This window comes from Thermobia domestica, chromosome 9 (assembly GCF_964235325.1).
Source record: "Thermobia domestica chromosome 9, izTheDome1.hap1.1, whole genome shotgun sequence".
Taxonomy (NCBI): domain Eukaryota; kingdom Metazoa; phylum Arthropoda; class Insecta; order Zygentoma; family Lepismatidae; genus Thermobia; species Thermobia domestica.
This window is the reverse complement of record NC_137462.1, coordinates 32120211-32133930: the sequence shown is the minus strand read 5'-3', so window position 1 is coordinate 32133930 and position 13720 is coordinate 32120211. Positions and strand designations below refer to the sequence as shown.

At 38.5% G+C, this 13720-nt stretch overlaps 1 protein-coding gene across 1 annotated transcript in view; it reads left to right on the top strand.

The window, feature by feature from the left end:
* The first annotated feature begins 7439 nt into the window (after window positions 1-7439).
* LOC145694530 (superoxide dismutase [Cu-Zn]-like) overlaps window positions 7440-13720 on the top strand; it is a 52908-nt gene continuing 46627 nt past the window's right edge. The window contains exon 1 of the mRNA XM_081770844.1: window positions 7440-7593. The gene's annotated coding sequence lies outside the window, so the exon portion shown is untranslated. The remainder of the gene's footprint in view (window positions 7594-13720) is intronic.

Here is a 13720-nt window from a genome sequence, read left to right as displayed (position 1 = left end):
TGGCGGTGCGTTCCCATTGGTTGTGGTGCTGGTTGATGGCGTGCTCTCACTTGGCGGGTTGATGTCCAGAGGAGCGCTGTCATTGGACGCTGGTGGTTCCGATGATGTCTTCTCATTGGTCCGTGTGCTAGGTAATGGCGTGTTGTCATTGGCTGTGGGATTGGCCAATCCTGGGCTTTTCCCTGTGCTTGTGCAGCAGCTGCTTCTGCTTTCCGTGTCTGAGGATGTTTCGTGTTCAGAGAGGGTCTCGGGGTTTGGTATGGGGTTGGTATGGTTTTGAAAGTTTGGGTTTTGGATGGTTTCGGTTGTTTGTTGGTGGTCTTCCTCTTCTTCATCTGAATACGGTCTTCTGGTTTGTTTTCTGCTTCTCCTTTGGTGGTGTGTCGGGGTCGTATTGCGGGGTGTGTCCTGTATGGTAGCCTTGATTGATGTTCGGTCCTTTTCAGGGCCATTCCAGTCTAATTCCTTTATGCTGCCTTGTGGGGCGGTGGAGCTTCTTCCATCTTTCTTGGCCAAGTTTCTTCGCTGCTTGCTGGCACGGGTGCTCATCTGGGGGGACTCAGCTTCTCTCCCCTTTCCACTCTGTGTCGCCTTCTCCCAAAAGCTCTCTTGTTCCACGCGAGTTGAGCAGGTTACCTGAGACCATGCTGATGTCGATGGTGGAGTGGGTGTTGTATGCTGTCGGGACTTCTCTGCTCTCATTTCTGCTTCCTTCCTATCTGACGGTAGGTTATGTGGGGACCTTGTTGGTGTCGCCGTGTTGTGTAGATTGTTGGTTCGTGGTGTGAACATGTTTGCTGTGCTCATGTAATGTGTGTGGGTGTTTTGTGTTTTTAGGTGGGGGTTGTGGGGTGAAGCCCCGTTTGGTGCGATGTGGTTATGTACTTGTATGTGGGTCAGCGGTTGGATAGTGTGGCGCTCCTTGGTATAGCACCGCAAGGTATCCGGAGGCCTATATGTTTGTTACTAAGGGGGGCCCTGAGCCAAGCCGCTGTTGCTGTCCCTCCTGTAACTCTGCTGCCTTAAAGTCACCCCAGACTGTCGGACCAAGCCTGTACATACACCAGGATCAGTGCGAATCTTGATTCCTGGGAGGGTCGGGGCAACCAAAGTAAGCAGAAAGATACAGGTGGTTGTAACTCGTCTAACGTAAAGTCAATATTTGTCAAAGTGGCCCTTGAAAGAGCCGGTCTGATCACTATTAGGCGTATCACTCGTTATTCTTCTTTATTCACTAACACTTCGCGTTTTGAACTTTCGGCCCGATAGGATATTCCACTGTACTTTATTGGTAAAAGTATTTAGCTCTTTATTGGCAGTGGAATATGCTATTGCATATACACCAATTAGTGTATTTTTGTATCGCCGCGTAGGAAGAACCATATACGTGATGCGGTCGCTAAGGCAGTTCCTCGTTGAATACGACAACACACGGAAAAGCAATGCGCCGTTGCTTCATACAAATATCTAATATGTTGTTATATTAGCCGCGAGTACTTGAAATTTCTACCTTTTTATATAAAAACGCAGAAAAAATGTTTATACTTTAAACACAGCGTTCAGATAAAGTTTATACTGTAAGTTAAACTTGAAGTTTATATTAAAATATCTCCAACAGTTCTGTATTCTTTCGCGAAATAAGTAGGCTCAAACCTGCTGCCATCTATGTTTACATTTATGCTTTATACATAAATACTACAATTCGTTATGCCTCATGGTTACCGAAATATGAGGAAATAAAGAGCGACATTATAGGTACGTGGGACTAGAGTACTAGACGGCACAATTAAAAAAATAATTAAGTTTGTCCTTTATTCAAGCTGAATGCTAACAAGACGCTAACAACGCGAACACTACCTTGTCGCCGAAAGTTAAGAGGTCAGCGTCACGTGGTTTTTGAGAACAACTGAAAATCGAACGCGCGCTGGCTTTTTACTTCAATCTAAAGAAAAGCGTCTCGCAAGTGAAGCGTGGGTTGCCCGCACTACAGCTTGCGCTAAGCAGAAATAAGCTTTTGTGTATACGCCAAAGCGAAATAAAATCAAATAAAAGCGGCAGGCAAGCTTGCGGCAAGCAAACATGTGTCTGGGATCGGTATCGGCAGTATCGGCCTCTTCAGTATCGATATCGGGTTCGGTGAAAAAGTGGTATCGGTATATCCCTAATCAGGAAGTGATAAATTCATTAGTGACATAGGCTCACATTGGAAGACTCCCAAACTACAGGGGCCCAATATTTCCATTAGTGACATGTGCTAGATTTTTACGACTTTTGAGTTGAAATGGCACAGAGGAAAGTCATTTTGGGAGGACATGGAGACAAATCCCCCCCCACCTCAGTTTGAGAAATACATGTTTTTTAATAACTAACAAACTAATGTAAGTATAGTAGGAAGTCGAAAATCCGAACTAATCGAGACTACAGGTAGTTCGGATTTTCGAAAATGACCAAGAAAGTGCCATTTAGGCTTAAATATACTGTACGGTATGCTCTTTTATCGATACAGTGGTTATACAGTACATACAATAATTACAATACCATACGTAAGGCTACTTACATTTAATGTTTCTGAAGAACCTACTCGTACACTAAAATACAGTGTTCTTGTAACTCACACTTAAACCTTAACTTGTATAGGCCTAAGGGAAAATAAAAAATAAAAATATATATGATAATCAATTATATATGAATGAGTTTTTGTAAAAACGCTGACTTCACACAACACTGACGGACAATCCTATTGTTTGTTTATCGCTTGGGTTAAGAAAAAATATAAAAAGCTTCTGGGGACCGCGTTCGGATTTTTGACGTTCGATTTATCGACGTCCTACTGTACTAATAAAAAACGTAAAACTCTTATGTAGGTGGAGAATCTTGCTCCCTCACCCCTCTGGCAAAATTTGCAATGACGCTACTGAAACGGTAATATGTCAGTGGTATGATACACATCATCCGTCTTCGCCAGGTACAAAGAAATTGAAACAAGAGTCTATAGTTCTGAAGCTGAGGATGATTCTGGCACATATATGACTATCAAGGGTTCATTGCACACGGTGTTCCACAAGGGTGCCTACTTATGCTTATTACCTAGAATATCATTGCGCGCTGCTTTTAAGGTTGGTTTAAAGGGACAAGTTTTGCCGATAGATGGCACTACAGTCTTCGTATCTCTCCCATTTATTTTTTATCTTTCACGAAAATTCACGATTTCTCTTACAAATTTAAACTTACAGACTTCAAATTTTTAGAAAAGGAACTTCATAATCTATCGAAGGCAATAATCCATGCCGATTTTTTATTTAGAATTTTCCTCATTGTTGAAATGGCTTGATTGTTCAAATGAATATCCAAATCTTTAACAATGAAACTGTTTCAACAATGAAGAAAATTCTAAATAAAAAATCGGCACGGATTGTTCCCTTTAATAGGTTATGAAGTTCCTTCTCTAAAAATTTGAAGTCTCTAGGTTGAAATTTTTAAAAGAAATTGTAAATTTTCGTGAAAGGTAAAAAATACATGGGAGAGATAGGAAGACTGTAGTGACATCTATCTGCAAAAGTTGTTCCTTTACACTAACCTTAAGAGAAAGCGACTGCGTCTTCTGCATTCATGAAACTCGAGTTTGTTCTCCTCAGCGACTCGAAATGTCATACGCAAGGTGAGATGAGAACTTTCTGTAATGGAGTTAGGAAATACTAGTGGGACACGTTGCTCACTAGATACAAGTCCTTGGGACTGAGACATGTTTCCAAACATAAAATAACCACTATGCTGGAAATATTCCATGACATCCTCCAGTAAATGTTTCTCAAGCAGAACGCTCTCTCCTTCGAAACTTATCAGGAGATGATGCACTGAACAGCATATAGCGTCTGTCAGATGTTTAGAAACATGTTATCAGAGTAGGATTATCGAGGAATTATATATAACCATTTCCACATCAATCATATTCATATTCATAGCCATTTTTTTTTTTTTTTTTTTTTAAGTGCTGCAAATATACATATATTGCCACTTCAAGATAAACTGTCATCGTGTATTGGCGGAGACAAACAAAAGTTGAGACTTCAGTAATTTATGTTATAACACACAGAACAACATTGGGAGACAGTTAATGTCTGAAAGAGTCTGATTTATTAACGTTGTCATTCTCACAAATTTATTTTAACTGGGAAAAATATCAATAATTATTATTCTTGCATTTGTATTGTATTGTCATATTATATTAATACAATATGATAATTGATGACGTTGAGAAAGATCTGGCGGAAATTTGTCTACATTTTTCACAAAGTGAAATACTAACTTCAGAATAAATCGCTCTTTCTTGCAATAAATACAACCATATTTTTATTCGTTTGTTATATGAGAACTTTCGTGATGCATATACAGCGCCATCTTGCGACACAAGTAAACAACAACAATAAGAATGAACAGTGTTCGTAGTTTGAGGGAAATTTCGTAGAAAAATGTAGCAAAAAGGGAAAAAGGGATTTCCCTCGAAAAAACGTGAAAATCCAGGGAAATTTTGGTGCTGACTAATTGACTAATATATAAATGGTTAAATTTTTCTTTGTTCTTCAGAAATGAACCAATACAATAGTAATAATATATATGTTTTCATACGTGTGTGGAGTCTCTGCAGCGTTCACCTCTAGTGCGTGGAGTCTCTGGTTCGATCCCAGCTCGTGCCAAGTGGACTTTGTAGTGTATAAACACCGTGTCCCTCTGGATTATCTCGGGGTTCTTCCGTCTCCTGCCTCTTTCTTCATTTCATCATTGCATTCATTTTCTCATCATCACCGTCTCCTTTTTGCCTAACCGGCATAACCGTGAAACAAAAACAGAAAGATTTCATTTCATTTACAAGCTAGGGGAAATTTAATAAGAAAAGGGAAAATTTTGTGTTAGTTGAGGGAAATTTTCTTAAGCAAACCTGCGAACACTGAGAATGAAGTTTTGAAAGAGTATCGATTGGGTCTACCATTCACCTGGTAAGACAAAAGTGAAACAACTAATAAAACCACAGTCTGAAAGCGTGGATTCTACTCGTTCAGTTAGAAGTTGATCTTGAGTGTCAATCGACAAATTAGAATAAATCTATTTTTGTTAGTTTGTCTAATCAGTATAAAGATTATAAAAAACAAACTAAATTATTTGAAGCTACAGCCAGAAAAAAAAAACAACTATTCAGACAGATTACTAATTGAGTGGCTATTTAGTACATTAGATGTGACACCAGTATTTCTTGCATTCCCTATCTTTTATTTGAAGAGGCTCTCTAACAGTGGCGGAAGTAGAGGGTAAAAACTGGGGGACAGGTGTCCAGAATCTAGACTATGATAGGTATATCTTGAGTTAAAAATTTTTAATGGGTCCTGCAGAAGTTTCCAACTTAACTCGATGGATATTATGGCTAGATTGGATGTTGAAGTTGTGGAACTCAAATATTATTTTACTCATTGCATAACAGAAAAAAATGCAACTGAAACCATACTGCAATGGCAACGCTTACCAGTGGCGTATTTAGGGGGGGCTTCCGGGCTTAAGCCCACCACGAAATCTTACTTACTTTAATAAAGTATATGAAATATCTTGCAGAATTTTCACATTTTCAGGCAAAGCCCCTCCCCCCGAAAGTTAGCAAAGCCCTCCCCAAAACAAAATCGTAAACACGCCACTGACGCTTACTATAAACTCTCATAAATATATAAATAATAGTTTCAATTATATTTGTCACTCAAAAACTGGAAGCTACCCCCAACACCAGGCTAGATCCGCCACTGCTTTCTAGTTGTCCCACGATGCCCAAACAAAATCGGAAATACTGCACCCTTTTCGGAAACCATAGTTATCATAACTATATAGTTAGCATACGTGTCTTTGGCGCGGAACACCAGGATTCAGCTGCCAATGACGGCTTATTTGGTTCATTTTGATTGGTTTAATTTTGAATTTAGCGCCCTGTTCAGCAGCGAGGCTATGTGAGATGTGGGCCTACAGCTTAATGTGGTATTCGTATTATATAAGCTTCCGCCGAGAATCGAACCCGGATCTTCCGCGACAAAGGCGCGTGCGCTAACCGTTTAGCCACGAAGGAGCTCTTCTCATTTAGTTTGGATCCTACGTTAAGCTGCAGAACCTCCTAAATCAATCAACTGTGCCAGGCAGGGTACTGAAATGAAAGTGAAACGAAATGTATTATTTCACGCTCCATAAGATTATTCCCTTTGCCAAAGGTTTCTCAACCTGTGGTACACGAGCCACTGTTATTGGTGCACATGACTTAACGGTGGTATTAATAATTAACATGCTTTGGGGTCCAGTGGAAAAGGTTGGGGACCCCTGGTTTACGCTAAAGTAAATGGATGATTATGAAAATATTGGTGAAATGATAGCTCAGAAAACAAAAACTTTGGAAAATCCACGGACACTAACGTAGCCTGGGTTGGGACTATATTATTATTATTATTATTATTATTATTATTATTATTATTATTATTATTATTATTATTATTATTATTATTATTATTATTATTATTATTATTATTATTATTTATTACTAAGGAAAGAACATAGACTGAAAGTATTTGAGAACAAGATCCTGAGACGAATATTCGAACCCAAAAGGAACGGGAATGGGGAATGGCGGAAACTTCATAACGAGGAACTACATAATTTATACGGTTTACCAAACATTGTTAGGGTTATCAAGTTTAGGATGCTCAGGGGACAGGTCATGTAGCCAGAATGGAAGAAAGTAGAAAAGCTTTCAGTCTTAACTGGAAACCCAATCAGAAAACGACCATTAGGAAGACCTAGCTGCAGATGGGAGGATAATATTATCTCGCAGAAATAGGAATACAGAATAGAAGCTGGATCCAGTTGGCTAAGGATAGAGGTCAATGGAGAGCTTTTGTGAACGCGGCATTGAACCTGTGGGCTCTATAGGCCAGTTATTATTATTATTATTATTATTATTATTATTATTATTATTATTATTATTATTATTATTATTATTATTATTATTATTATTATTATTATTATTATTTCTAAGCTTTCATTGATTGGTAAAGAAAGCAAGTTTTGTTTCTCCTCTGGAAGCACATTGTCTTCTGGGTCGTTCAAAGTTCATCGTGTGATGTCAACCCTGTCAAACAGGTCGGGTCGCTTATTACAGGTTATTTTGAGATCGATGCCTCTGCCATTTTGCTTCAGTACTTTATCATTACGTTCATTCTATTTCTTTTTTTTCTCTTTTCTTTATTTTTCGCGTAGTGTTCTGTAATATGTGTCGCAAGTGTCTATTACTATTTTTTCTTTCTCTTTTCTCCCTCTGCGTGTGTGCATGTAAAGAGAGAAAGAGAGAGAGACAGATAAACATAAACCCAGAACTAACCAAGCGGAGAACGAGTCAGTCAGTTCCCCCCACTCTTCTCTTCTTCCGACTCTTCTCCTCTTTTTTAATGCTGGCGAAATCTTCTCTCAAGGTCTGATCTGTTGTATATCCTGGGATGCAGCTTCTCCACCTGGACCAGTGCTCAACAAGATAACATACCACCTGAGTGTTCAAAGGAAAACCTCTCGTGATCAGTAAGTGACAACTAAAACCCTTTGCATTCTCTTTAGAACCTTTTTTTCTTTCTTTTTACTTTCTATAGTTATTGCAAGAAAGGCTACTGGCTTTAGTATTTAATAATATACAGGAGACCTGTTTTCAGACTATTTCATGCGCTTCTTGCTGGTCTAGTAGCTAGTGCGTGCAAGTTTGGTGTAAGTGATCCCGAGTTCGATTCCCGCTAAGAGCAAGGCCGGCTCTACTATTTATGTGCAACACGTGCATTTGCACAGGGTGGCAAAATCTGTCATAACTATATTGTTTAAAGTAAATACTTCTTGTTGGAAACAGACTTCATGGTGATGAGAGTTAAGGTTACTAAGCTGACCTTCTATTTGAATATTACATTCATAAATCATGTTTAGGTTTCATTAGTTTAAGGTCACATCAACAGTGTTATGCAAATGGTGAAATAAATCCCAGCATGAATTGCTTGATTGTTGTCAAATACAAGAACGCAATTCTCGAACAGTAGCGAACACCTGTTCTATTTAGTTAGTTATCACAGTTTTGATATGAAAACTAGTCTTGTCTTTGTCACAAACAAGTTCTTTGTCATTAGAGGTAGAAACAAGCTTTTTTTAAATTAGCAGATGTAGAAGGAAAATCAAGAAATAAAGATAAAAGAGCTAGTTGTGCTGGAATTCAAAACTGATATGTTGAGATTGAAGCTCGATCATGAATTATGTAAAAAGGATTACCATCTTTCCTCTGCAGGTGTGTTTGCTCTATCTTTCACTAATATAATAGATTATTATTTAAAGGAAAACAAGCAAATACAACGGGATTGTATTTGTAGTGTTTAGGACTTCCTGAGTGGGAGTTCACTTACCCTCCCCTTCGTTGTTCATGATGTGATAGCATAATGGCTCTTAAGATTTGTTCTTTCTGGAAAAAGGGATGGAGCGGCAAATTGCCCTGGTTAAGAGAGAACCTGTGGAATGTTAATTGTGCCTAAAAGATCTGTGTTCGTGTCCCTGTCCTATTGGGTTAAGTAAAAAATGACAAAAATAAAATAAAATAAAGTGAATCAAGTAACTAAGAAATGTTCAATTAATCAGTTAACTTTTTAAAACAAGGAATTGGCTAGTGCGTGCGCCTTTGCTGGGAGAACATTCAAATTTTAATTTACTACAATTGGTTCTGCTTCGGATTTCACTTCAACGTCTCATATAGCTTTGATGGTGAAAAGGAACGCAAAAACTTCATTAAGCAAACAAATGAAATCTTAGTTTAGAAGAAACTGTTTGACTCAAAATGTTGGAAGACAAAATGAGTGAATGGTTGGATTGATTGGAAATCAAGGCCCCTCCCTTTTTTATTATCACCGAGGCTTTCAATGGCGGATTTAGAGGGTAAAATCTGGGGAGGGAGCAGCCAGACCCCAAACTATGATAAATACGTCATGAGTTTACTATAAAGTTTAAAAATATTTGGTCTAGGAATTAATTCGTGCGGGTGGACAAGAGATGGCGCAACGAACGGAGCGTCCCACAGTTCCGTGTATCCACACATGTGTTGCAAACCCCTGTCATCGCGTATCGTTCGTAGTATAGGGCAGTGGATTAAAGCGTCAACAACACCAGTTTGTAGTTAAGTGAACATGGCGCAATTTGTGCCTGATAAAGTGTTTTTGCGGGGTGTCCTGCTGCATTACTTTAACATGCAGAAAAGTGCGACTGAAAGTCATCGTATTTTCGTGGAAGTGTATGGTGACCATGCTCTAGCTGAGCGAACGTGTCAGAAGTGGTTTGCACGGTTTAGAAGTGGTGATTTCGGCTTGGCAGACCAAGAGCGAGCTGGACAGCCAAAAAAATTTCAAGACGAAGAATTGACAGCATTGCTCGAGCAGGATTCGTGTCAAACGCAGGAACAACTTGCAGCAGCATTAGGCGTTGATCAAACAACAGTCTCCAAACGCTTGAAAGCCATGGGAATGATTCAAAAGATGTCACATTGGGTTCCACATGAATTGAAAGACAGAGACGTTGAAAGACGAAAAACCATTTGCGAATTGCTGCTTCAACGACAGAGCAGAAAGGGGTTTCTGCATCGAATTATTACGGGTGATGAGAAGTGGATCTATTACGAGAACCCTAAACGAAAAAAGGCCTGGGTGAAACCAGGTGAACCAGGTCCATCACAACCAAAACGAGATATTCACTGTGCAAAGGTTATGCTGTGCATATGGTGGGATATGAAATGTGTGGTGTACTATGAGCTGCTGCAACCGGGTGAAACTATGAATGGAGAACGTTATCGACGACAATTAATGCGTTTGAAGCAAGCTCTGGCCAGAACACGACCAGAATGGGAGAACAGACATGATAAACTTATTGTTCAACATGATAACGCTCGCCCACATGTCGCAAAACCGGTCAAAACCTATTTAGAAAATGTCGGATGAGAAGTTTTACCCCACCCGCCGTATTCACCAGACGTTGCTCCTTCGGACTACTACTTGTTCGATTGCATGAACATCGATTTGATTGGACAGCGGTTTACTTCTTCAGAAGATATCGAAACATGGGTCTCTGACTGGATCGCTTCCAAGGATGAGGACTTCTTTCGCCACGGAATCCGTACATTGCCTGACTGATGGGCGAAAGTGGTGGCTAGCGATGGACAATATTTTTCTTAAGGTATATATGTATTTTGTGTTTGTACTACAGCTTCAATGTGTGCGTACCAACCGCACGAATTAATTCCTAGACCAAATATATAGTTGGAATTATTTTTGTCGCTCAAGAAACTGAGGGGCTTAACTCCCCTGGCGCCAGGCTTGATCCTCCACTGGAGGCTTTGTAAAACATGACTTAATTTTTTAAGTGGTATCAGTGACAACGCCAGATTTAATTTCTTGGGAGAGCGGAGAATTTTTGGGGAGAGCAGCTATTTCTTTCTTTTCTTTCTTTCTTTCTTTCTTTCTTTCTTTTTTTTTGGATGAAATTTTAGCTTTTATGTTACTTGGAATACAATATGTGTGAGGGATAAACGATCCCACAGAGGGGGAGTGTCCACCCCTTGTACCCTCTAGCGCCTTCACTGAATGGGTATGAACAATTAATCCTTTTATTTTGTCTTAGGTAAGTATTCCCGCTTGAGGATCATACTCTGATCATTGGAAGACTGTCCGATGCGCCCTTCCCTTTATGGCACCCCCACCAAAAAAGTCAATTTAATGGTGAAAATAAAATGAATAATTTTCTTTGCAATATTTGTATAATTTTTCTGGAATAATACAAAGTATCATGTTAATCCTTGTTAGGAAGAACTAGGGCTCGGATTTCTGTGATATGTCATATTTTTATCGTGGCAACTTTTTACATGTCTATTATTATACCACATTGACTTGATCCCTAGTCTTCCGTTGCAAGTGCTGCTATCGTCTGAAGGAATTCCACTCGCTTTCTCTCGCTTAGCGACAGCTGATCCCTTATTGGCTCAACAGGAGGGTGAGAGCTTTAGTTCGCATTTTTGCCACGGCTCAAGACATTTTGGCAGCACAATAGTTAACCATAAATAAATATCTGACACTTATAAACACAAACATAGTTTATTGGTCATATAAATACACATTTTAACCAATTTTAGCTTAGATCACATTTGGGCCCAAGGTGATATAAAAACATATTTCTGGTCATTGTTTACGCGAGTTTCATTTATGGCTCACAAGTATAATATATTTGATATTATTGTCAACGAGGATACTAGAACTTGCCTTCTTACAAACATTTGGCATCATATAATGCGATTTGGATGAATTCTCTACACTTCGAGAAGTGACGGTTCTTGACCTGACGTAGCCACCTTGAAAGGAAAAATCTTCACATCAATCTTTGTCTCTCTGTTTCTCTTCCCCTGCAGTGATACCTAAGATCTAATTTCGTTGTTGTTTATCAGTGGAAAATATTTTCATCTGCATCCGGGGCAGACCTTAAATACATGGTACTGCATCTTAAGACAGCAGCCTGAACTTCGGGATTTTTCCTTACATAATGTAGAGTACAAATTCTCTGCAACAAAATTCATAGTGATTAATAATTCAGCTTTTAACCAATCGAAATTACATCGGTTCCTGCCATAAGATCATTTGCTGTTCATGTATGAAAATATGCATTCTGTGTAAGCATTAGATACTGGAATACTTATAACAAAACCAGGAATTTTGTTCAACTACTCAACATCAATTATTTTCTCTTTAAGGTTTAAGAAGAAATTGACATGTTTGAACCCAATAAATCATTGACGATAAAAATTTAAAAAAACACGTGACCTGTTATCGTCTGTTTTGAATCATTCACAGCTATTCCCAATAGGATTAACTATAACAAGAAATCTCGGTTTAATACCATTCACTTCTAGCTGAATTGGCATCAAAGAAAGCGGCGATCAATGGATTTCGGTAAATGATCAGCAGCTGGACGGCTAAAAATAAAGATTTTTCTTTGTTCGTTTGGTTTGAAAAATATTTGAGAAAAAAAAAATTGTTAACAGGAGAGGTTGGAAAACAAAAGTAAAGACTTGTAGCGTGTATCATAACTATGTCACAGCAATATCTGTTGTTTGATCAGTTAAAGCAGTTAAGATTTGCTTGAGTTAGACGTGTTTGGGGTGTCGAAGTAAGAACTTACTTTGCAATTGCAAAATGTGCAGAAACATTTTTCAAAAGTGGTTAAAGTGAAAAAAAAAAGACAATTGTGTTACTTTCGGTGAGAAAAATGTGTAAAGAAACCAAAAAATGCAACGTAGAAAAATGTAAACAACAAAAAAAAAAAAAAAAAGATATTGAGAGAAAGACTCGGAAAACGCTGTAGAAAAGTGGCTAGAACAAAAAAAGAAAAGACTGTAGTGGTGTTAAATTTGGCAAAGAAAATGTCCAAAAACAGCAATCGAGAAACAACGAAGAAATATCTAAAGAAGCCGGCACTTCAGAGAAAGCTTAAGTATTATTATTATTATTATTATTATTATTATTATTATTATTATTATTATTATTATTATTATTATTATTATTATTATTATTATTACAAGTAAACCCTTTTTTGGCTCAACAAACGTATATACAGGGTGTTTCAAAACAACACCGACAACATTTTGGAGCTGATTCCTGACACCAAGACATGACAAAAAGTATAGACCAACCTGGGTGCACAAATGCTTCCTTTCGGAGTTATAGGCTGCCGAAAACATGAAAAAAATGAACTATGAGACCTACCGTAGTCAGGTCAATACTTCACTGAGGAACTAGTACGTGCCCTATCCAAATATCCAAGTTTTACAATCCCGTGACATTTCCGCATCAATTTTTACAGAGGTAGTTGGTGAGTACTTGAAATTACATGCCCGTAGCTAAACAGCCTTTAGAAAAACTGTTGTGGAAGTACCACAGGACTCTGAAACATGGATATTTGGACAGGGTACATCTTAGTTCCTAAGTGAAGTATTGACCCGACTACGGTAGGTCTCATTGTTTTGGAGTTATGGACCTTTAAAGTTCTTTTTTTCTTTTCACGTTTTCGGCAGCCTATAACTCCGAAAGGAAGTATTTGTGCATCCAGATTGGTTTATACTTTTCGTCTTATGTTGGTGTCAGGAATCGCCTCCCAAACGTTGTCGGTGTTGTTTTGAAGCACCCTATATATATATATATATATATATATATATATATATATATATATATATATGCGCCCCAGCACTAAGCCACCCCCAAACAAAAATCCTGGCTACGCTACTGACCGTGTTTGCTTTATAATGATCAACCTCAAAACCGGAAATCATTGATTTCTACCATTTCCGGTGGATAGGCCACTTCCACCAACGAACTCAGTTTTCAACCCATCCTGGCCAAAAGTGATGATGATCCATCAAGTGCTTTCTGGGATCTTTTCTCTCTCAGACGGATAGACAGACAGGTTTGGTAAATATACAGTATAAAGGAGATTTGATAAAGAAAACTCCTTAAAGAGTAATCACAGAGCAGACAAGAATTCCTATATTCTTGTCCCTCGGAGTACGCCAATTACTGAGGCATACCCTTCGATGTCTTAGTAATCACACTCAGTAATAGTGTTGCCACACTTGCTACAATTGTACCAAATT